The sequence below is a fragment of the Dendropsophus ebraccatus genome, chromosome 2 (genome assembly GCF_027789765.1).
Source record: "Dendropsophus ebraccatus isolate aDenEbr1 chromosome 2, aDenEbr1.pat, whole genome shotgun sequence".
NCBI classification, from domain to species: Eukaryota; Metazoa; Chordata; class Amphibia; order Anura; family Hylidae; genus Dendropsophus; species Dendropsophus ebraccatus.
Window position 1 is genome coordinate 37,642,798 of NC_091455.1, and position 25,730 is coordinate 37,668,527.

At 42.1% G+C, this 25,730-nt stretch overlaps 1 protein-coding gene across 2 annotated transcripts in view; it reads right to left on the reverse strand.

Annotated features, from left to right (window-relative positions):
- The window catches only part of RUNX1T1 (RUNX1 partner transcriptional co-repressor 1), a 161,842-nt gene that overhangs the window by 126,684 nt on the left and 9,428 nt on the right, over nt 1-25,730 (reverse strand). The window contains exon 1 of one of the 2 annotated variants that reach the window (XM_069957376.1): nt 5,331-5,387. The exons of the other annotated variant lie outside the window; for it this stretch is intronic. The gene's annotated coding sequence lies outside the window, so the exon portion shown is untranslated. Of the gene's footprint in view, nt 1-5,330; nt 5,388-25,730 lie in introns of those variants that run through there. 2 annotated transcript variants of the gene reach the window in all.

Sequence of the window (25,730 nt, forward strand, 5' to 3'; positions counted from 1 at the left end):
ATATATATATATATATATATATATATATACCCTGATCAAGACAAAATGGTTGGTTGGTCTAAGGGTCCTATTCAACGGGCCGAGGAGGGCCCGAACAACGATGTAAACGAGCGGCGATCTGCTAGATCGCCGCTCGTTTACTGGGCCTATTCCACGGCCCGAAGATCGTTACCGATGTCCTTGCAGCCCTTGCAGCATCATACATCACCTGCAGGTCTTCTTCTCTGTGCTGTCTTCCTCCCCGGGTCCCGCGCTCTCTATCTTCAGAATGGACAGTCAGCGGACAGGCCACACTCAGCCAACCGAAGGCCGCGGCGGTCCCGGCCTGTGATTGGCTGAGCGCTCCGCCAGCTGACCGGCCATTCTGAAGATAGAGCGCGCGGGACACGGGGATGAAGACAGCGCAGAGAAGAAGACCTGCAGGTAATGTATGATGCTGATGCTGCTTGTCAAATCGTCGGTCGCCCGTTGCGCACCGCTTTTCAACCATATCGATGCACAGTGGGGGAACAATGATTTTAGGTCTGGCCCTAAATGAACGATCAGCCGATGACACGATCATCGGCTGATCGTTCTCTCTATTTCAACGAACGATAATCGGCCGAATTGGGTCAAATTGGGCCGATCTGTCCGATTATCGTTATTGTGGAATAGGGCCCTAACCCAAGCTGACAGCAGTTGGAACGCATACTCTACCAGCTCTCACCAATGTCGTGGTGGCATAATCAGAGGAAGTCATAACAGAAGTGTGACCATGGCCTTACATCTATCTTGCTATTATCCCCATACAATTATTTGCATCTATATCATTATTATTTGGAAGTGGCTACAGAGGCTAACCAGCCTTGATATTAGAGCCCAGCACTGACACACTGTCATAAAACAGAGGACAGAGAGGTTTGATCAGCATTTGGAAATCCCATTGATGAATTAATGGCCAGGGTGAATATTATCGGATCACATGATGTCTCAGACTGAGCTGATTTCCCCATAGAACATTTTCACGGTCAATGAAATTGAATTTCTCCAATTGTTAACCACAGTCCTGTGAACCCCCATTGCACAGTGATTAGGCTGAGCTGGGAGCATGCTAAAGCAATGATAGAAAGCTTATCCTCAGCCTTATGGGGGCTTTTATGTCTGAAAATTTCACATGTTCTCCGAAAATGAACATTATGTCTTATATACAGTACGTCTATTGATTTAACCACCACAGGTGACCCCTGATATTAACCCCTCTCTGTGCTGGATATTATTGATTAAATACAATTGTGCTCTTTTGTATTAGAGATGTGTACAGTAGCTGTATACACAATATAACATTCAACTATATTTGATCCGGACTATAAAAATTCATTGATAAATTTGTACAGCCCCTATAGCAGTCTGTGGTGCCTGACTAAATCTGCACGTCTCTCTATGTGTATACACCTTCAAAAACCTTCATTCAACCAATTTTAAGGGCCCTATTACACGGAGCGATAGTTGACCAAATCAATAACCAGATAATGATTAGCCGATTACAACGATCGTCGGCTGATCGTGTCAAATGGTCTGACACCAAAATCAGCGGCTACATGTAATAGCGATGTGCGGACAACGCTCACAGACTGCTCTGAAGCAGCAGCTGCGGTGCCAGGAAGCAAGGAGACGGCAGGAGAAGACCCGGAGCGTGGAGAGGTAATGTATTAACAGTTAAGGGTGAGGGCTGCACAGACATCGTTAGCGATGTCCGTACAGCCCTTGCTAAACGTCTCTCAAGCTGTTTAAGCAGAACGGCACTCATTTACATTATTGATTGGGTCATCTAATGGTCCGTTTACATGGAGCGATAATTCGCTCAATTGATCGTTTCTGGATTTTAAAGCAACAATTAGATTTTTATAACGATCAGAGTTTAGACGAAGTGAAAATCGTTAAAACAATCGTTATTGCGATCCTTTTAAGATCGCTTAAGCCAAACTCACACATAGGGTGAATCTGTGAAAGACTGTTTAGACGAAGCGATCTGCGAATTTTCAGCGAACGACCAACAACGATTTAAAGGACATGTTGAAAGATCACAAGGAACGGTTTCTCGCTCGACGCTTGATCGTTCTGAGTGTTTACACGAGCCAATCGCGAAAATTCAAACGATAATCGTTCCGTGTGAACGCACCACAATAGTACACTAATTCCAGCCTCGCTGAACATTCATGTGTCATCTACAGGGTCAGGGTGGGAAAGGGTAAGCTGTGTTACCGACTTATGCCTTCAAGGACAAAAGGGTCAGGTGACAAAAATCCAGCACATCTGACCCTTCTCTCCAATGACATCATCTGTTAGTGGAGAGCTGGGAGGATACCATATATAGTCAGCCTTGGCGGGTCTATGGGGACCTTAAGCCCACAGATATTTGACAGATGGAGGTTGATGGTCAAATAACAGTGAACAGTGAACAGTCTGCTGAATGACCATTTGATTTTGGGAGAAATTGGCCATTTTAATCAACTTTCTGATTAAATTTTAAATGGCGGTTTTGATTATGAACAAGAGCAAAGACTCCTGTAGTAGCGAGTGCCTCTTCCTGTACACTGAGCAGGGAGGCATATACATACTTGCTGGGTGAATGTGTTACCTGTCTGGAGGTAAATGCCGATGACATATACATTGCCTCTTAAAAACCCTCTGTTCTCCGAGCAGGGAGGTGTTCCCCAGTTTGGCAAATGTTAACTGAGCAGCAAGTTAGGGCCCTATTCCACCGGACGATTATCGTTCAGATTATCGTTAAAACGTTCGAATCTAAACGATAATCGTTCGGTTGAAATGCAGTTAACGATTAACGACCGAACGAGAAATCGTTGATCTCTTTATAAGACCTGGACCTATTTTTATCGTTGCTCGTTCGCAAAACGTTCGCAAAACGTTCGCATCGAATAAGACGTCCTTCGGTCGTTCGCAGTAGATACGAACGCAATAGCGAAGAAAAAACGATCGCAAATACGATCATAAGTAACGATTATCGTTTCATGGAAATGAGTGAACGCTTTCAGGTCTTTCGCAATAGCGGTCGATTGAGATTGTTAATCGTTAACAATTATGCGAACGATCATCCGGTGGAATAGGGCCCTAACTCTCTGTACAATAGCTGAGGTTACTGGACTCTCTGCTCCTGTACATATTTGCGATTTGCCCAGATGAATCTCAAAAATTCAAATTTGGATGTATTTGAATATTTGGGGAAATACAGTGCAAACTACAACCCCTTTTGAAATCCTCTAGAAAAATAAGAACCTGGGAAATGTAACTGCAAGGTCCGCTGGTAAGATGAGCTGACGCGAACACAATTTGTTGGTATGAATGTATTTTCTGAATGTATACAAGACGCTTTTACTCACAGATGTCTAGCAGAGACCTTAAGGGCATGTTCACACTGAGCAAAACTGGCAGAATTCCTTGGCAAAGCTCTCCGCCACGAAATCCCGCCTGCCTCAGTGTCAAACAGAGTGTCTATGGAAGGGTTGCCTGCCTCGGCTCTCCGCTCAAAGAATTGACATGTCAATTCTTTGATCGGAGAGCAGAGGCGTGCGAGCCATCCCACAGACACACTGTTTGACACTGAGACAGGCGAGATTCCGCAGCGGTGCTCTCCGCCGATTTTGCTCAGTGTGAACGCACCCTAGCTATCAGCAGCTTAGAAAAATGTAACCTACTAATATCTCCCTATAATGTTCAGAGTGCTGTGGATGAAGTTTCTTACTTTCATCCTTGGCGCCATTTCTGTTCTATTAGGAGTTTAATCTTTATTTTAAATAGGCATTTTGGTGCAATGGGGGTGCGACTACTGACCCAGTCGGCCCAGCTGATATTGATTAGAAGGGATGGACTGACCAGGGACAGATTGGTGCACTGGGAGTGATAGTCCCACCCCCAGTGCACCAAAAGGCTTAATTAGCATAAAGATTAAACTCCTAACAGCATGAAATATACTATAGGGAGATATCATCAGATTAGATTCTTTTTAGTTTCCCTAAAAACCATAAAGAAATGAAACACAAAGCATAGTAAAAAAAAAAAATTGCAGAACAATCCATTACATAATCAATAATTTTAACAGACATGAAACCAGAAAATCCCTTTAATTCTATAAGGACATATTGAAAAACCCAGGGTCAGGATCCAGACACTTTGATGAATAGACCCCAAGGAAGCTATACCTTGGCAGGTAAAATAACAAGTCTCTGATGAATCGTGTGGCTTCCACTAAATTAAGCGTTTACGTTTTCTCCTTCCATGGTTAGAAAAAAAACAATGATAGCTGGCAGAGCTCTACTGTGAATTTCCTGAAACAATGTCTGACAAATTGGAGCCAGTTGATAGATATATAGTGAAAGGCTCCTTCCACTGTGTGTATATATTATGGTATGCACTGTTTGGTTAGCCAGGCTGCCCAGGATTAAACAGCTTATATATGGCTTGGATGTGCCCATCACTGCACACACCATCATTTACTTCTTGTAAACTTGGACTGTGATGTAATTGGAATTCTAAATATTGTAGTGAGTTTAAATGGATCTCATATATTATTTGTTAGCTATTAATACACAATACATATATAGAGAGAATAGCTAGTAAAGTTATACTGAATAATGCAAAATGGGACCCTGGAATAGGCTTAGTGTATATTATTTAGTGGTCACAATGTAATAGTTTTTTTTCCTTTAAGGGGCCAGAAAGCAGCACTGACATGCCATATATTATATTGGGGGATGGGCTGAAGGGAATTCTTGAGTGGAGATAAAGGTCGGATTACTCTATGAAATAAATCAAATTCCTTGTAATTTTATCAGAAGAGAAACACATTGGTTTCATTCCAACTAATTGGTTTTAAAGTCTGATTCTCATTAGGTTATCATAAGCTTTCATAGCTGCAAAGGCCATGCACCAGGAGCGGGGTCGTATCTACATCTCGTGCCGCCCTAGGCCCTCCAACTGGATACCACATGGGATTCAAATTTTTTCATGTAGCTCTTTTATGCAGCAAAACCAGCATTGTTTATATACAGATTGGGGGAGATTTATCAAACATGGTGTAAAGTGAAACTGTCTCAGTTGCCCCTAGCAACCAATCAGATTCCACCTTTCATTCCTCACAGACACTTTGGAAAATGAAAGGTGGAATCTGATTGGTTGCTAGGGGCAACTGAGCCAGTTTCACTTTACACCATGTTTGATAAATCTCCCCCTTCATAACCCGATTAACCATTCTGTCCACCTACTTTTGATCCACCCTGTATATATTATTAGACATGTGCAGCTCTTTCTTGAAAAGTAATAAAGATTAGACTTACCTATTCTTCCCCATAATCCTGCAGCCTCCTGCCCATGTTTTCCGCTCACCGCTGACGCTTCTGGCCCTATGTCTTCAGTGACAGGCTGCTCAGCCAATCACTAGCTAAGACGTGACAGCACTGCGGCAATTGATTGGCTGAGTAGCTTGTCACTGAAGAGATGGGGCGTCCTTAGAAGCATCAGCAGTGAGCAGGGAACGTGGGCCGAAGGCTGCAGGACAACGGGGGTAAATAGGTAAGTATAATCTTTATCAGTTGTCGGCCGCGCACCCCTACATGTAGCGATGCACAGCAAACGGACAATAATTTTTAATGATTTTTAAGCAGGTTTATAAGACAACAAACAGCTGATGATCGGCTCTTCGGTTGATCGTTGTCTTTATTACAAGGAAAGATAATCTGCCATATTGGCCAGCAAGTCACTGCTGTATATAAAAGGGCCCTTAAAGGGGCAGAGGGAGGAAAACGAGCACCAGAGAGCAGAATGGATACCTTTTAGATTGTAAGCCCTAGTGGGCAGGGTCCCCTATCCCTATGTACCAGTTTGCCATTTACCTTATTCATGTAACATGTTTTACCAACACAATAATGGGCAGATGGTCTAATGGTTACGGCTGATCGGTGTATATTACAGAATCCAGCCAGTGGAGGTGGGATAAATATATGCTTGTTGGTAAAGCAGAAGTGGCTAATATCTAATATACTCTATGTATTATAGAGTTTTACTGAATGAAATCTCAATGTGGTTAATCTTATGGGACTTGTTATTGTTTTGGTGGTTGTTAAGCAGAGTTTATTATTTCTTTACCTAAGAGGCCTAAGCAGCTTGTCAGCACTAACCATCATCTGTACATGGAGAAATGAGCAGTGTTTTTCTCCTCTCAGAAATTGCTTTCTCTGTTGCTTTCTACAAATGCTCATTTTCTGTACGTCTCAGGTTTGGCAAATCGATTTTATTTCTGCTAGGTCACATCTATCTACCTCTCCCTTAAAGGGGAACTCCAGGTAGATGGTAAAAAATGAAACTTCTGCAGAAGCATAACGCATTACTTACCTGTCTATCCCAGTTTTGAAACTACCAAAATTCCATTTGTTGAGGGGGGGGGGGGGGGGGGTTGTTCTGCATTGTGTTTCTGTCCTTCCTGATTTAGCATTTCCCAGAATGCAATGTTTTCTCCACCCATTACAATCAGTAAAATTAGTGCTGCAGCTGCTTCTGGCCGGACAGAGATGGTGAATCAGTCAGGGGACTGGGTTATCCAGCCGCGCCTCCTGTGAAATCACACCCTGCCCCCTGTCTGCATCATCAGCAAACACACAATGTGAGACAGAGCAGAGGCATGGAAGATTTGTGTCCTAGAGGGGATAGCAGAGGGAGCAGGAGACAATGTGAATTGGCACAGAGGCCATTTTTTTCACTTCCTGGATTTCTATCAGCTACCAGTGTGGCAGAACCGCACAGATAAAGTAATATATTGTATGGACACATCTATATAACTTTTAATGTACTTTTAATAGAAAACAAGTTTTTCTTATCCGGAGTTCCCCTTTAAATCATCCTCTTGCTCTTTTGATACTCTTGGACTTTGTTCCCCAACCTGTGACTCTCCAGCTGTTGCAAAACTACAACTTCCATCATCAAGTTAGGGAGTCCCACTTATGGGTTGTGTTGTAGTTACTTATGGATAGTTACTTAGGGCGACATCCAACGGGAGTCAAATGCCGAGCGGCCAGGTACTTAGAATGTTGCCGCACTTAAACAGTTCAGCATCCCAGCTCAACACTACTCATGGAAAGAGCTTTGGAGCTTACTAAAACCCTAGTGGGCAAACTATTAACACTGAATGTCATGTGTCATATCACTATGACTGCTATGAATTATTGCATTAATAAAACTGTAACCTATTGTATATATCATTCATAAAAAAAATGGTTTAAAAGTACAAATAAAAATGTCCTGCGAGAGGCGACTCTTTGAGCCTCCTCAAATAACCACGGTGGTTTGTTAAGTTTAATCACAGCACGGACAGATTGTGGCTACTTGGAATGGACGGACTATAACAGCAGATGACCATATCACGTTTTGTGCTCGCCAACCAAAATAAAATGGCAAATAAAAAGCTCCGGGATACAGGGTACCTGAATACTGTGGCAAATAAAATACCAAACAACGGCAATATCCGTAGGTTTGGCTCAGTATCCGCGTGAATTTTGATGGGAATATCTGATTAAAGTAACAGAATATAAAGCAAGCCTGGCTTATAAGAAAAAAAAAAAGTTCAGGTCCATAATTTTACGAGCGCCATGTAGACTGTATATCTCAGTAGGTAAACTTGAAATCTTTAAAGAAGTATTATCTTTGTTTATTCATTTTGAGGAATGAACAAGAAGTGTGTAGTATCTTTTTATATAATTTACAGGGAAAGTAAAGTAGCGCTATGTCTACATAATTTACAATGACAGACAGGGAAGCGGTACTGTCTGTGTCTACATAATTTACAGTGTTATAGGGAAGAGGTATTATAGATGTAGCTGAGTTAACTGTCACAGTCATAACACATTAGCTAGATATCTTAACACACCAGACTGTTAAAGGGGAACTCCAGCAATCCCATAAAAAAAAAAATAAGTGTACAAAAGCATATAGGTGCACTCACTTATCCCCCACCGACTTTTCCTACTTTTCCTACTTGTCTACACTGCTCCTAACCCCAGACTCAAGCTTCAACAAATTATCCCAGTTTTACATCATGGCACCCGGCCGGGAAACTACATCTCCCACCATGCATTTCACCTCAGAGCCAACTGCTGGGTACTCGCCCCTGTCTGGTAGTATCTGCCCACCACTGACTCCAGCTACTTTTGCTTTGCACAGTAAACACAGTATCTATCTATCTATCTATCTATCTATCTATCTATCTATCTATCTATCTATCTATCTATCTATCAATTGATCTATCTGTGTTTTTTTATTATATATATATATATATATATATATATATATATATATATATAATCGCAAAACCAGCACCCAAACTGGAGACAAGAGTGGTGCTGTCTCTGTAAGAAAGCGGCCATGTTTTTGTAATCCTGGAGTACCGCTTTAAAAAGATCATTTCACAGGGAATCATCTATTGTTTTCTCAGCTTTCACTGTAATACTATACAGATCACTTTACAGAAGGCTCTTCCTTATCATCCCAGACAGAACAGAAAGTCTCAGTTTACATTTAGACCTTGTGGCCAAACTGAAAACCATACTCCCTGTTTATAGCCTTTAGGGTATATTCACACTGAGTAAATCAGGTGGAATTCCTGTCTATGGGAGAGCGCATGCTCCTCCATTGCTGCCGCTCTTCCCTCTAAGATGTGACATGTCACTTCCCCGAGCAGAGAGCGCCGGCAGCAGAGGAGCGCGCGCTCTCCCATAGAGAAGCAGTGTCATACTGAGACAAACGGGATTCCGCACTGGAAAGCTCCACCGCGGAATTCCGCCTAATTTACTCAGTGTAAACATACCCTATCTATCTAACTAAAAATATCAATAGGAAGATAGAGTTTTGTGTTGACCGGATTGTCTGTCACAAACTCGCCGGACGTAGGTGGGGAACAGAACAAGACAGTGAGCCCTAACCACTAGAACCCACCTTCTGACCCTACCTACTTGCCTCAACGGCCCTAAATGGCCGTGGACAACCACGGTGTCAGTCCCTGTCCTACACCAGGTGATACACAAAACAAGACAGACGAAACAAACACAATAATGCAAAGTCTACGGTCCGGGTCAGCAACGGCGGTCAGCGAGGTACAAAAACGTAAGGCAGAAGAAGAGTCAGAGACAGACAAGGAGGTCAGGGCAGGCAGCAGACAAAGCAGGTTGGAAGATCAAGCAATAGGTCAGGCAACAGAAGTAACAGAACCAGGAGAGCTGAAGCGCTTAGCTGAGTAACACTCAATAGCCAGCAGGGAAATGAAGAGCCTGCTGCTTTTTTATCTGGAATCAGGGACTGGGTCCAGCACTTGATTGGATCAGCCCTGAACCCAGCACCCAGCTCAGCTGGACAGGTCTATAAGGAGTAACCCCTGCACTGCCAGAGTGTAACAGGCAATGCGGGTGTGGCTGGGAAACTAAGACAGCATTCAGACAGGACTGCAAACAAAAAACAACCAGAGGCTCAGCGCTTCCTCGGTCGCCCAGTACGGACCGAGGAGCGCAAAGTCACATTCCTGACAGTACCCCTCCTCTTATGAGGGGCCTCAGGACCCTTATTTAAAGGACCCGGTTTAGAGGGGTTATGGTCATGAAACTTCCGGATGAGACGTGGGGCATGTATATCCTTACTGGCAACCCACGTATTTTCTTCAGGACCATATCCCTTCCACTGGACAAGATATTGGATGGAATTTTGAATTTGACGAGAGTCCAATATCCTGTCCACTTCAAACTCCAGCTCCCCCTGGATGACCAGAGGAGCAGGGAGGACTGAAGGAAGCACAGGATTAACATATTTTTTGAGAAGAGACTTATGAAATACATTGTGAATTCTCATAGACCCAGGTAATCGTAATCTGAATGAAACAGGATTAATGATCTCTGTGATAACGTACGGACCAATGTACTTGGGTGCTAGTTTACCAGAGGGAACCTTCAATTTCAAGTTTTTAGTTGAGAGCCATACCTTTTCTCCTATACCGTAATCTGGGCCAGATATGCGTCTTTTGTTCGCCTGTTTCTTAGCTGTCTCTTGGGCTTTGACCAAGTTCTGAAGAGCTTGGGCCCAAACTGTGCACAGTTTAGAATAAATACCTTCAGCCGAAGGGTTTACGGACTCTGACGCATGTACAGAAGAATATCTGGGATTAAAGCCATAATTACAATAAAATGGCGACATCTTGAGTGACTGATTTTCACGATTATTTAGAGCAAATTCCGCTAAGGATAGAAACTCTCTCCATTTATCTTGGCTCCCTGCAACAAAACACCTCAAAAATTGTTCCAGAGATTGGTTCACCCTTTCTGTCTGGCCATTAGATTGTGGGTGAAAAGCCGACGAAAAGGATAATGAGATGCCCAGCCGACCACAAAATTCTCTCCAAAATCTGGAGACAAATTGTACCCCCCTGTCAGAAACTACATTTTCTGGAACACCATGCAAACGTAAGATATGGTTTATGAACAATGTAGCCAAGGTACGAGCATTAGGGAGCTTACGCAGGGGAATAAGGTGACACATCTTAGAAAATCTGTCAACAACCACCCAAATGACTGTTTTTCCCTTAGAGGGTGGCAAATCGGTAATAAAATCCATAGAAATATGAGTCCAAGGTCTGGTAGGCACCGGAAGGGGATGGAGGAGACCTTCAGGTAGTCTACGCAGAACCTTGGATCTGGCGCAAGTTTCACAGGCGTCGACAAATGATTTGACATCTCTTGCCCATGAAGGCCACCAATAATGCCGTGAGAGTAAGTACTTAGTACCTGCAATTCCCGGGTGACCAGCCAACACAGAATTATGAATCTCCTCCAAAACCTTAAGGCGAAGGTTTGGAGGAACAAACAGTTTAGACTCAGGAGTGTTCCGGGGAGCCAGAGACTGAGATTCCGCAATCCGAGCTGCCAGATCGGGTTGCAAAGTGGCCACCACCACCCCGGGTGACAGGATGGTCTCTGGTTGCTCCCTGGGAACCGTGTCGATGTCAAAGCTGCGCGATAAGGCGTCAGCTTTAACATTTTTAGACCCAGGTCGAAAAGAAATTTCAAAATTAAATCGTGTAAAGAACAAAGCCCATCTGGCCTGACGAGGAGTGAGACGTTTGGCTTTATCCAAATATATCAGATTCTTATGATCTGTTAACACCTTAATTCTATGTTTAGCCCCTTCCAGAAAATGTCTCCATTCATCAAAGGCTAATTTAATGGCCAGAAGTTCTCTGTTACCTATGTCATAGTTGCTTTCGGCTTTGGAGAACTTCCTAGAAAAGTAGGCTATGGGTCTGAGGTTGGTGAGGGTCTCTGAACCTTGTGAGAGAACTGCTCCTACCCCAACCTCAGATGCGTCAACTTCAATGACAAAGGGTTGTTCAAAGTCAGGCTGAGTTAACACAGGAGCTTCAGCAAAACACCTCTTAAGCTTGTCAAATGCCAGGATAGCCTCAGGACTCCAATTAACCAGGTCTGCCCCCTTTTTGGTTAGATCAGTTAATGGTTTAGCAATAACAGAAAAACCTTTGATGAACTTTCTATAGTAATTGGCGAATCCCAGGAACCTTTGTAGGGCCTTAAGGCTACTGGGTCGCTCCCAATTTTCAATGGCTGTCACTTTAAGGGGGTCCATACAAAATGAGTTGGAGGTGATCTTATACCCTAAGAATGAGACCTCCTGTATCCCAAACTGGCATTTTGACAGCTTGGCGCAGAGGTGATTTTGCCTTAGCAATTCTAACACAGTACGAACATGCTGAACATGAGAGCACCAATCAGGAGAAAATATCAAAATATCATCTAGATATACCACCAAAAAACGACCCAGATGTTCACGGAACACGTCATTAACAAAATGTTGGAAGACTGCCGGAGCATTACATAATCCAAAGGGCATAACGAGGTATTCGAAATGTCCCTCAGGAGTATTAAAGGCAGTCTTCCACTCGTCTCCCTCCTTTACTCTTATTAGGTTGTATGCTCCCCGCAAATCAATCTTAGAGAACCATTTGGCTCCCACAATTTGGTTAAACAAGTCTGGAATGAGAGGCAGAGGGTGTTGATTTTTCACAGTGATCTTATTCAATTCTCGATAATCAATACAGGGGCGTAGACCACCATCTTTTTTACCCACAAAAAAGAATCCCGCCCCCATGGGAGAAGAGGAGGGACGGATGTGACCTTTACGCAAGCTATCCTTGATATAATCTCGCATAGCCTCTCTTTCTGGACAGGACAAATTAAATATTCTACCCTTAGGGTACTTAGACCCTGGTATCAAGTCAATAGTGCAATCATAGGGACGATGGGGAGGTAATCCATCCACCGATCTCTCATCAAACACATCAGCATAATCAAGCAGAAACTCCGGAATCTCCCCATCATCAGAAGAACATTCAGCAAGCGACAAAGAAATACAATGAGGAGCACACTCTGGTCCCCATCGAACCAGTTCCCTGTTGGGCCAGTCAAACACGGGGTTATGCTGGTCCAACCAGGGTAACCCCAGAATGATATCAGCAGACAAATTTTCCATAAGCAAAAAGTCAAGCTTTTCAAAATGAACTGATCCCACCTTTACCTCAAGATGGGGGGTAATGTAGCGTATATTACCCTGAGCAAAAGGGGCAGAGTCCGCTCCAGTCACATTCAACGGACATTTAAGCTGAAGTGGACATGCCCCCAGACCAGACCAGAAAACAGTATTAATAAAGTTAGCAGAAGCCCCAGAGTCAACCTGGGCATATCCCGAGATAAATTTATCTCCCAAAGTCAAAGAAATAGGCAACAACAACTTCTTTTTCTTGTCGAAGGTTACCTGTGCACCTGAATGACCCCCTCGATAATCATTCAGGCGCTGAAGTTTTCCGGCGGTGAACCAGGTCTAGCGGTACATTGTCGTACTTGATGCCCCGCTTTGCCACAGTAGAGACACAGATGGTTCTGGAGGCGATATGCACGTCTGGCCTTGGCGTCAGTTGACCCGATCTGCATAGGTTCGTCTTGCGGAGGGGACACAGGAGAGGAAGAAGAAGGTTTAGGAGGTAAGGTCAAAGGACATGAACCAGAAGGGAATTTAGACGTTTCTCTCTCTTTGCGTCTGTCCCGCAAATGCCTATCTACCCGTATGGCTAAGGTCATAGTTTCCTCCAGAGTCTCAGGATTAGGATAGGCTACTAACAAGTCCTTCAGTTGGTCAGACAAGCCCGCACGAAACTGGAAACGCAGAGCTGGGTCATTCCAAGTAGAGGGTACACACCACTGCCTAAAGTCAGCACAGTATTCTTCCACTGGTCTCTTACCCTGTCTGAGTGTCGTCAATTGGCGCTCTGCCTCTGCTGCTCGGTCTGGGTCATCATACAGAAGGCCCAAGGCTGAAAAAAATCTGTCAACGGTCATTAAATCAGGGGAGTCAGAAGGTAGTGAGAATGCCCATTCTTGGGGTGGGCCCTGCAGGAGGGACATAATAATGCCCACCCTCTGGGTCTCATCTCCGGAGGAGCGGGGACGTAGCCGAAAAAATAATCTGCACCCCTCCCGAAAGGTCCGGAAATTTTTCCTGTCCCCCTTAAATTTCTCAGGGAGCTGCACTGGGGGTTCAGGAGCCTGCGGGGGGGTCAGACACATCTGCCTGGGCAAGGACTCTTGTTCCTGCACACGCTCAGCAAGGGTCTGAACCAACGTATTCAGACCCTGCATCTGGGTCACCAGGGTGTTCATAGGGTCCATGATGCAGGTGACCCAAAAATCTTCTTTCTGGCTGGCTATTCTGTCACAAACTCGCCGGACGTAGGTGGGGAACAGAACAAGACAGTGAGCCCTAACCACTAGAACCCACCTTCTGACCCTACCTACTTGCCTCAACGGCCCTAAATGGCCGTGGACAACCACGGTGTCAGTCCCTGTCCTACACCAGGTGATACACAAAACAAGACAGACGAAACAAACACAATAATGCAAAGTCTACGGTCCGGGTCAGCAACGGCGGTCAGCGAGGTACAAAAACGTAAGGCAGAAGAAGAGTCAGAGACAGACAAGGAGGTCAGGGCAGGCAGCAGACAAAGCAGGTTGGAAGATCAAGCAATAGGTCAGGCAACAGAAGTAACAGAACCAGGAGAGCTGAAGCGCTTAGCTGAGTAACACTCAATAGCCAGCAGGGAAATGAAGAGCCTGCTGCTTTTTTATCTGGAATCAGGGACTGGGTCCAGCACTTGATTGGATCAGCCCTGAACCCAGCACCCAGCTCAGCTGGACAGGTCTATAAGGAGTAACCCCTGCACTGCCAGAGTGTAACAGGCAATGCGGGTGTGGCTGGGAAACTAAGACAGCATTCAGACAGGACTGCAAACAAAAAACAACCAGAGGCTCAGCGCTTCCTCGGTCGCCCAGTACGGACCGAGGAGCGCAAAGTCACATTCCTGACATTGTCTCTACTATATATATATATATATATATATATATATATATATATATATTTACATTGACAGTTAGGAGATCCTTGTTTTCCTTGTCTTCCTATTCTGAGCTCAGAGGAACCGATCTGGTTATGAAAACAATTGTTTACTAAGCCATTATTGGTTTTGCTTTCGGCTTCATCAGGGGAATATTTTATTACTTAGAGAATAAGGCTAATCTGCATTAAAAAAAATCATTTCATGAAACATGACATAGTGTAAGATAAAAGCCCTCCTCCTCCGCCGCCACTATCCGTATTAGAAGGCCTTCAACATTTGCTTTAGTTCTCCATGTTAGAGTGTAAACAGCTTTATTTTCTAGAATACGACTTACGCATGTAAGAGTCAAAGGAAAGAGATCAATAGGCTTAAATGTGCATCATCAAAAATGTTCATAACAATGTTAATTACATGTTTAATTAAGACAATTAGCCCAATTATTTTTAATTAACTTTTTCTTATGAAATTGGCACCATGACAGTGCAGCCCTATGTCTACAATGCACAGAACATGCCAGGATATATATTACCATAATGAGATGTAATTAATACCCTCTATTTTCTCATTAAAATATGCAGAGATTAATAAAAAGAAGCAGCACAGATTTGTCTACCCAGAGCTATGATATCATGTTTTGTTTGTATTTTTATTTCCCCCTGGAATAATTCCGTCTGATGCTGAAATTATACTCCAAAAATAGATATAAAGCATACTACATTAAGGGTCAGTGATAGACGATAAATGATGGGTAGGAAGATAACAAGGTGGAGAGGAGATGTATTGATGGATAAAGAGGATGGATAGATAGATAGATAGATAGATAGATAGATAGATAGATAGATAGGAGATAGATAGATAGATAGATAGATAGGAGATAGATAGATAGATAGATAGATAGATAGATAGATAGAAGATAGATAGATAGATAGATAGATAGATAGATAGATAGGAGATAGATAGATAGATAGATAGATAGATAGATAGGAAATAGATACATAGATAGATAGATAGGAAATAGATAGATACATAGATAGATAGATAGATAGATAGATGACAGATGAATTCATAGATAAAAGATAGTCAATCTAGATAGATAGATAGGAGATAGATAGATAGAGACAATAGATTATAGATAGATAGATAGATGACAGATAGATGAATTCATAGATAAAAGATAGTCAAGATAGATAGATAGATAGATAGATAGATAGGAGATAGATAGATAGATAGATAGATAGATAGAGGAAAAAGAGGAGCCGCACTTCTTAACTGATGTAGTGGGTGCTATAGGATGTAAGTCCTTTGGCAGGGGGGATCCCCAGATACAACACGAAAGTGTAGGAAGGAAAGAATATAAGAAAACGTAGAAAACTAACATATAAAGTTGAACATTTTGCACAAAACACAGAAAAGTGTGAATTTTCATGCAAAATGCACAAAAATTTGCTACTTTTTTTGACAAAGAACTGAGATGGGTACATAACAGAATGGCAGAATGAGTGATATATAGATTGAAAGGTAATTGCAAAGTAAATAGATGGATAGAAGGAGGAAAATAGATATACAAAGATGTAAAGATAGTAGATAGAAGGAGGAAAGGAAAGAAAGAAAGATGAATAGATGACAGATAGATGAATTCATAGATAAAAGATAGTCTATAGATATAGATAGATAGGAGATAGATAGAAAGGAGATAGATAGATAGATAATAGATAGATAGTAGGGATGGTTCGTATGAACCCGAACTCTCGGCAATGATTCCCGCTGTCTGCCCTCTCCGTGGAGAGGGTGGATACAGCGGGAGGACCGCCTGGAAAACTGGGATACAGCCATAGCCATACGAACCTGAACCTCAGCAGTTTCGGACCATCCCTAATAGATAGATAGATAGATAGATAGATAGATAGATAGATAGATAATATAAGATAGATAGATAGATAGATAGATAGATAGATAGATAGATAGATAGATAATATAAGATAGATAGATAGATAGATAATATAAGATAGATAGATAGATAGATAGGAGATAGATAGATAGATAGATAGATAGATAGATAGATAGATAATATAAGATAGATAGATAGATAGATAATATAAGATAGATAGATAGATAGATAGATAGATAGATAGATAGATAGATAGATAGATAGATAGATTGTCAGGACCAGTCACACCAAACACACAGAGACAGTGAGCCCTGAGCTCAGCCCCGCCCACTGTCCCTACCTAATTGCCGCAATCTGCCCTAAAATGGCAGCGGACAACTTGGCGGCGATCCCTGGCCTGGATACGTGAAACAATACACAAGACAAAACAAACAAACACAATAAGAATGGTCAGCAATCCGGGTCACAACAGTCTGGCAGCAAAAGTACAAAATCAGATCCAAAAGCGTAGTCAGAAAACAGGCAATATGATCAGGGGCAGGCAGCAAGCAAGGGAGGTCAGAGATACAAAGCAGGAATCAGGAGAAACCAGAAAACAGAACACACAAGCAGGCAGAGACTAAGTCAATAACCGGCAAGGCACAGGCAGAAACAGCTAACTAAAATAGGAGACCAGCAACCAAGTACAGAAGATGATTGGAGGGACCAGCTGTCAATCACTGAGGCAAGGCAGGTTAACTGTTACATGACCAGAGGAAACTTAGCAGCACAGACACGGGTGGGGCAGGGAAAACAATTAGCAGACCAGAAGAAATAAGACACAGTTCAGAGAGGGCAAAAACAAGGCAAACAAAACACAGAATAAATGGAAGATTATGGCCAAAATCGCAGTCTCGGTCGTACCTTACGCACCGAGGACTGCGCCAAAGTTCCATTCATGACATAGATAGATAGATAGATAATATAAGATAGATAGATAGATAGATATGAGATAGATAGATAGGAGATAGATATGAGATAGATAGATAGATAGATAGATAGATAATAGATATGAGATAGATAGATAGTTGATAGATAGATATTCTTATACTGAAATCTGTTAACTAACACTATGGGATGGCTGTAGACATCATTTTACCTCTTTTGAGTTATTTTTTTTATGACTGAGATGTAACTACTTTTAACTCCAGAACTCTGGGCTCATACATGGAGGTCTTTCAAAGGGAACGCTACAGTCCATTGAATCGATGTTTTTGTGTCTGTATCATCAAAGGCAGAACATGGAATTGATGTATACAAATATGAGGCAGAGGTCATTCATTAACTTTCTGTTCCCTCAGGCAACAAAACTCCCATTATTAATAGAGGCTTTTGGTGTTGTGTAGCAGCTGAAGAGCAAAGTCACGGCCTTATACTAATCGTCGTCTGCTCTCTTTGAGCTGAAGAGGCCCCAAACCATTTTTATAAATCATGCGGCTTAGAAGTTTTGCTCTACTCTTATAGTTTTCGAAAAGCACAATGGGTATTTTCGTTATGGTTACCATGGTTACAGTGATGTACCTATAGCATGGGGTCCCTGAATTGTATGCCGCCCTCCTCTTTGTAGTTTTTTACCCAAATTAGCAGCCACAGTTTCTCCTCCTTCTCTTCTGTAATAAGATTAATGAACAAGGCGCTCTCTCTTTTTTATATAATATAAAGCCGCTGCCAGACAACTGCAGTGGCAGCTTATCTCCTCAAGAACATGAAGTGTAGGAGCAGGATCACAACCATAGATGTAAAGTTTTATCCCCATAGAATTATTTGCATCTATTGTGAAAATGCAAGTACTGTGTATATTTCTCAGGCTAGGTTCACACTACATATTTGCTGTCTGTTTAATGGATCCTTTTGAAGTTGTTTATTTTAAGGTAAAAAAAAAAAGTGGTAAACTATGTTTTTGTGTACGCAAAAAAAACCCAAAACTGATCTGTTTCGATGATTTCTTTTTTATAATGTAAGTCAATGGAAACGGATCCTTATGGATAGTATACTTCATCAGTTTTTGCACCCCTTCCCCCGAAATGGATAGGTTAAATGGACAGCAAAAACACAGTGTGATCTTCCTACCCATTGTAGAAAGTGGGAGAAGGAACTACATAAGCATTTTTTTTTTAGAAGTCCAATGGGCTAAATGCTTCTTCCTATCCCACAAAGCTACCATAGCCACAAAAGGGTGGGACTGGATGTGGAAGACTGGGTGGCACAGAGTCCTGGTAGCTCTCCACAGATGTGACACTGAAGTTGGCACCATGATGCACATTTGGTTGGGTTGCTCCAGGTTTCGAACCTTTTGGACAATTGTACTTCAGCTAATATCAGCTAATATCCCTAGCAAGCCTGAGGTAGCCCTCCTATTTAAAGGGAAACTATCAGCAGGTTAGACAAATCTAACCTGCTGATATGTCCCTATTGCACAGGGGTGGGCCGGATCAGCACTATGGGAGCAGTCAGTGCTGCTAACAGGTGCCCCAGTGCTCCTAGCCATCTCACTGGAGCGTCGCGCACACGACTAACGGAACAGTGCCAATTAAGAAGGTAAGAGACATACTTTCCTACTTGGCGTCTCCTGTGCAATAGGGACATATCAGCAGGTTAGATTCTTCTAACCTGCTAATAGTTCCCCTTTACGTTTTCCATGACCCAGACTAAATTCAAGGAATCCTTCACTTACCACTTATTACAGGTGGCAAAAACAGTTATCCCGAGACACTGGAGGTCCACTGAGCCCCTGTCCCTAGAAGATTGGGTTGCGGAAGTTATCTATCACATTGGATATTGCTAGACAGGCAAGGCAGGTCAAGAAATACACAGGTATGTGGTCACTGGTTGCATTTTCTATCCTCCCCTATAGGTACCGAGCTATTTCTTCCTAAGTTTTCCCTCTACCACAGGGTCTAATATCCCTTAGCATCATCCCTTCTGAAGCTGCCTGTGCTGCGCCAGGGTATCCATTACATAGTTCAAGGTATTATACCATTGGCGATGGGCGCTAAATACCTGCACCTGTCTTGATGGATCTTCTACCTCTTCCTTTCTCCCACTTCACTACTCTCTTAATCTCTTTTCTCTTTTCCTACCCTCTTCACTTCTTAAGTAAGTTGTATCCCTGTATCGGTTATAATGGGTTATTATGCTGTGCACACAATGGACTGGACTCTAAGCTGGTTTTGTTTCATACAGTAGCTCTTATGAACACTCCCGATGTGTCAATGTGAATCCCAGCTATATCTCCATGGCTTAGGCCCTGACTTCTTGAGCTTCAACAGATTCGCTTTGCTTATATAAGTTGAATTGATAGGTGTGTACATCTGTATGAATATGTGTTGTATCTTGTGACTTTTATTATCTTTGTTCACATTTTTATATACAATGGTTATGTATACTTTTTCTTTAACCACCACATGTTCACAATATGTATATATATATATGTTCCTGAAGTGAAGGGATTTTAAATGTGTGCAGGGTCACTTCAATGCGAGCGGCCCCGCACACATCACTCTAGCCAGAGCCGGGCATAACAACAGCCAGCCATGGACACACAGCTGCCTGTCATTAATCCCTTAAAGGATATGTTCACACAACGTTTTTTCATCTCCGTTTAAAATGACGTCAGTTATTTTGAGGCTAAAATAACGGATGTTATTTAGCAGCCTGGCTTCCCCTTAGTGCAATGACTGGTGTTTGCACATTATTCTAGTTTGGGGTTACTAATTGGACTCTGAGTGTGTCTTTATTGAAAAGTCCATTGAATTTAATAGTAAAGACGAAGAAAGAACGGTCACAAAAGGAAAACTGTGTGTGAACTACTAATAAAAAACATCTGCTGTTTGCAAAAGACGTCCAAAAATAATGATCATGTTCATTATTTTGACGTCCACGGCAAAAACGTCTGTTATTCAATACATTGTGTGCATTGGACGTCTGTCTTCCCATTGACTTCAATACATTGCCATTGCAGTCAGTTAAATTGCGGCAAAAACTGACGTTATTTTAAATATGAAAATCGGACGCCTTTTCTCTATTTTTTATGTTGTGTGAACATAATTAAACACTGCCATGCACATTAATCGTGGTGTTTAAGGGAGTCAGTGACAGGACAAGCAACTGTCACTGACTGATCGGGACCCCAATCACTTGTACTGACAAGCGGGGATAAGACACTTACCTCTGTCTTGTCAGATTGGTGATCTGTGCATAAAGTCTGCTCTCAGGCAGACTCTATGTATAGATACTACTGATCTATGCTATGCTATGGCATAGCATACATCAGTATATGCAATCTAATGATTCTATAATTGTTAAAATAAAGTGGGGGGAAAAATAAAACAATAAAAAAAGGGTTTTTTTTTTTTTTTTTTTTAAACAAACCTTAATTAAAAATAAGCCCCCAATAAAAGTTTATATTACCTCCTTGCCCATTATCAAAACAAAAACGTGTACAAAAAAAGTAAACATATTATATATCGTGTATTAAAATATCACAATATTTTTCCTGCGCGTCAAGGAAAAGAGGGGGAAAATATACCAAAATTGCAGATTTTTTAAAAATATTATATATTAGAAAAAAATAATTAAAAATAGTTATTTTTTTTTTCTTTTATACCAATACTATACTAATAAAAACTAGAAATCGTGTTGCAAAAAATAAGCCCTCAACCAGCCATGTAGGTGCAAAAATAAAAGCGTTACGGCTTTTAAAAGGCTACGCGACACTGCGTCTTTATGAGCTGGACATCCGTGCAATAATGATCTTAGTCATGAAGGGGTTTATAATAAATATACAGTGGTACCTTGGTTTAAGAGTAACTTGGTTTAAGAGCGTTTTGGTTTAAGAGCTCTCAGTTTTTTAAAATTGTGACTTGGTTTAAGAGCATTGCTTTGGTTTAAGAGCTCCCTGTGCTGGGTGGGAGCGGGAGTGGAGGAGGGGCATGGTCTGCACAGGGTGATCCACAGCCCTGTATTCTGACCCAGGAAGTCCCCCTCACCTTCCAAATCATACCAGATCCACTTCAGGCTGGGGCTTGCATCAGGGGACAGGACTGTGGAGGTAATCTCTCCATAGCTGTAACCCCTCTCTCCCCGGACAGAGAGTGCTGCTATACTGTGCCCACATCTGTCCTGCTCATTCCTTCATGCTCCCTGCAGTCTCTGTCAGCCCTTGTGTTTCCCATCCTCCCCATTACTGTACTGTAACTTATAATATCACATATTCTGCTGTTTCTGAATGTTTGTTTCATCTGTTTTATATATTATTCAGAATAATGAATCATTATTTTTGGGCTTGGAACCAATTGTCTGCATCTCTCTAATTTCTTATGGGAAAACTTGCTTTGGTTTAAGAGTGGATTTGGATTACAAGCACGGTCCCGGAACGAATTATGCTCGTAATCCAAGGCACCACTGTATATATATATATATATATATATATATATATATATATATATATATATAAAATTGTACAATAAATAATACAACTGTAGTACAATATTTACAGCCAAGGACCAGGAAGAATTTTGAATAATGAACAATAATTTTCATTGTTTACGGCCCATTGTGTTATAGTAGCAGACATAATAATTATCATTGATTATAAAATCATACAAATGCAGTAATTGTTGCGTTTAGCTTTAGGTTTAGAAGTGTAAATATATGTTTCTTAAATAAAAAAAAATAATATAGAAAAAAGGCCAATTCTGCTCGAGATGTATACATGTCCTGGATGTAGCCATGGCAATTAGAATGCAAGAATCCATTGTTTACAGGGCGGCCTGCTTTCAGGGATCTGTGAGACGAGACACAATAGAAATCTGCTTTATACTACAATGTGACTTCCTTTATATTATCTCATCACTGAACAGTAGGTAAAAGGCTCCGACTCTATATAAAGGGTGACACTAATTACTAATCTCTTATACACAGCTTTAATAAGTGTATAGAATCCCCGTCTATTGGCAGAAACCCTCCCATTATAGTAAATAGAGTTTCTATACAGTAGGCCTTGTCCATTATAGGAGTTGTCTGGTTTAGAAATCCAATTTTCTAACACATCAGGGAATAGTGAGTAAATAAAGGGCGGTTCACTATACAGGATCCACTTATTAGCCAGAGAAGAGAGCAGCTAAATAGGGCAGCTCTTGTAGTGGACAGTCCTGTGATTTTAATTTTTTTTAAAGTTTAACGTCTTCCAGTACTTATCAGCTGCTGTATGTCCTGCAGGAAGTAGTGTATTCTTTTCAATCTGACACAGTGCTCTCTGCTGCCACCTCTGTCCATGTCAGGAACTGTTCAAAGCAATGGGGATTTCCTACTGCTCTGGACAGTTCCTAGCATGGACAGAGGTGGCAGCAGAGAGCACTGTGTCAGACTGGAAACAATACACCACTTCCTGCAGAACATACAGCAGCTGATAAATACTGGAAGACTGGAGATTTTTAAATAAAAGTTATTTACAAATCAGTATAACTTTCTGACACCTGTTAATTTGAAATAATTTCACCAGAGTTCCCCTTTAAAGGGGTTGTCCTAGCATTAGATATTAAATCACTTTGTGTAATAATTGCCTCGTAATAGAAAAGAAAGATCAGCTGACATGCACAATGTTGGCTGATCGTTGTCTTTCAACAGACTAAAACAAGACGATTTAAAGGGGTACTCCAGCAAAAAGCTTTTCCCCAGTAATCGAAACACATTACAAAGTTATATAACTTTATAATATGCTTCAATCACCTATCTGCCCCCCTTCTCTATCTTCCCCCCCTCAACCCCCCACCAGGAAGTGAAGTAAACTCATTCTTACCTAATGACTGTTGACCCCAGGCTGCTCTGTGGCAGCCATTTTGTGACAATGACATCATCAAGAGGGAGGCAGGTCTAAGCCCTGTTAAGCCAGCCTCCCTTTGTCAGATGACACAGATTGCTCAGCTCTGATTGGCTGAGCAAGCTGTAAGCCATCTAACAGTATTACAGATTTAGTTAGACATCACAGGAGACAAAGTGCATCATGGGAAAGCCCAAACCAGGAAGTAAAGAGAGAATGAAGACCCAAACTGGAGCTTCAGGGACCTGCAAACAGCGGGAAATTAAAACGGAGACAGACTCTGGAGGGATGGTAAATGTAAAAACTATGTTTGATTGATTGATCTTTTTTTTTTTATCAGCACTGAAGTACCCCTTTAACGATCGCCCTGGCAGCTCCCCCCGCAGCTCCCGCAGCCCCCCTGCGTTTACCTGCTCACTGTCGGCGTGTGTAATAGCATCAGCAGCGAGCAGGGAACGAAGAGCAAGCGAGCGCTGACCTGACAGGTTGGTGCTCGCTTGCTCCTCTGAATCGCCCCATGTAATAGGAACTTTAGGTTTATCACGTAAAGGCTAAGGGCCCTATTACACGGGATGATTATTGTGCAAAAAAATCATTATATAGTTCAAATTTAAGCGATAATCGTTCTGTGTAACTGCAGGCAACGATCGAAAAATCGTTCATGGGTTGTTGATTTAGATCTGAACCTAAAATCGTCGTTAATCGTTCGCTATAATTCCACATCTCATTTGCGATTGTTTATCGATAGTCGTTAATTGTTAAAAATCGCTCCGTGTAATAGGACCCTAAGGAGATGAATCAAGAACTTTATGGTCATGGTAAACATCTTAAAGGATCAACCGGGAGTGCTGCTCCTGCTTCAACCACTAACATGACACATAGCTAACATTACATGAGAACACGGCATTACATTCTCAGGAATTCAGCAGATTAATGTAAGACCCACCGATATTCGCCCCCCCACTCCACACCGCCCATGCCTAATTTCTTTATGTAGCCTCCAGTTCTATAAAACACATAATCATCATGCTGGAAGAATGGACAAAGTTCTTTAGTATCAGCTGTTACGCTGGTTTCCAGGCAACAAGGGATATCCCACCCTCTGCTTCCTCATGTCTCCACAAAGAAGATTCCTAGGCTGCGCTGGGAAGAATTAGCATCTTCACACTACAATGACAGCTGCGTTCATATGTAGCGGATAGAGGGCCCGAGCGATCCTTAGCATGGACAATATATTGGGGAGACATGTTTTGCAGGTGGAAATCATTGTTACTTATTGGGAAAATATTTTTAGTAGAAGACAAAAGAAAAAATGCGCTGGAATGAAGTGTTAGAATCTGAAAAGTGACATCTGGCAGGGGGTATGCTTCAATATGGGATGTCGAGAAGCTTCATGGACAATAACATAAAGTTCCCCTACCCCTTATACTTTTGTTGGCAGTTCTGGGGTTTGGACGTTAATCTGAGATGTGCAGTATGGGGATTTATCAAACGACCGACAGTTGATGTCAGTGGAGAAAGGGGTCAGCGTGATGGGGAAAAAAACCCACAAACAAATCATCACTGACCCCTTTGTTCTGAGAGAGATAAGCCACAGACAGATTGCTCTGGCTTCAGCTTACCCTTCTAATAGAGTATACAGAATGCTAATCTGCGATGAATGTTCCTGTGTATGGGGAGGATGGGCGGCGGGCAGGCCAAACAATCATCAGTTATTGAAAGCATATGGTCACTTTAAGAGGAAAGCCCTGAATATGCAATTGCACTTACACAATTTACATAAAGGGTCTCATTGCCTATTCTCTTTTATAGCTTAAAAACGCTCTGTCAGTAGGATTATGCTGTCCTATGTAAGGGTAGCATTAACTAGTGGCAGCGAAACTGAACAGAATGATGTATCCATTACATTGTTCTGTACAGCTAATCCAGAGATCTCCTCCTGAATAACATGGACAATAAGTAGTCCTCTTCATTATGTGCATGAGCCCAGTAGTCCTCAATATTCATGAGAAGCAGAAAACTCCGCCCACCAGCTGCTGATTGATAGTTATTTATCCATGCTGTATATGGTCAGTCAACTGTCAATCAGCAGCTGGAGGGCGGGGGGAGGGGTGTCTGCACAGGGCCGCCATCAGGAATTTCGGGGCCCCATACAACCAAAGTGTTTGGGCCCCCCACATTAATAAAAAAAAAAAAAAAAATAGTGTGTTGGCCCCACGCCTTGCTGGGAGGTATAATTTGGTTCAGATCAATTCTAGAGAACTGGCTCATATTCCCCATTTTCCCCAGTGGCTTAAAATGTAACCTCTGTTATACAGTTATAAAATTGTAGAAATTAAATGTGAACAAGGTGCAATTCAAATAGACACTTACTTGTATAGCTGCCTCTTGTGCTCTGTATGCAGTGCATTATACTCACCCTTGCAACGTACAATTTATAGCGTGTCTACAAGCCCAGCGGGGCTCATTATGATGGAGACTAAAACTTATACAAGAGT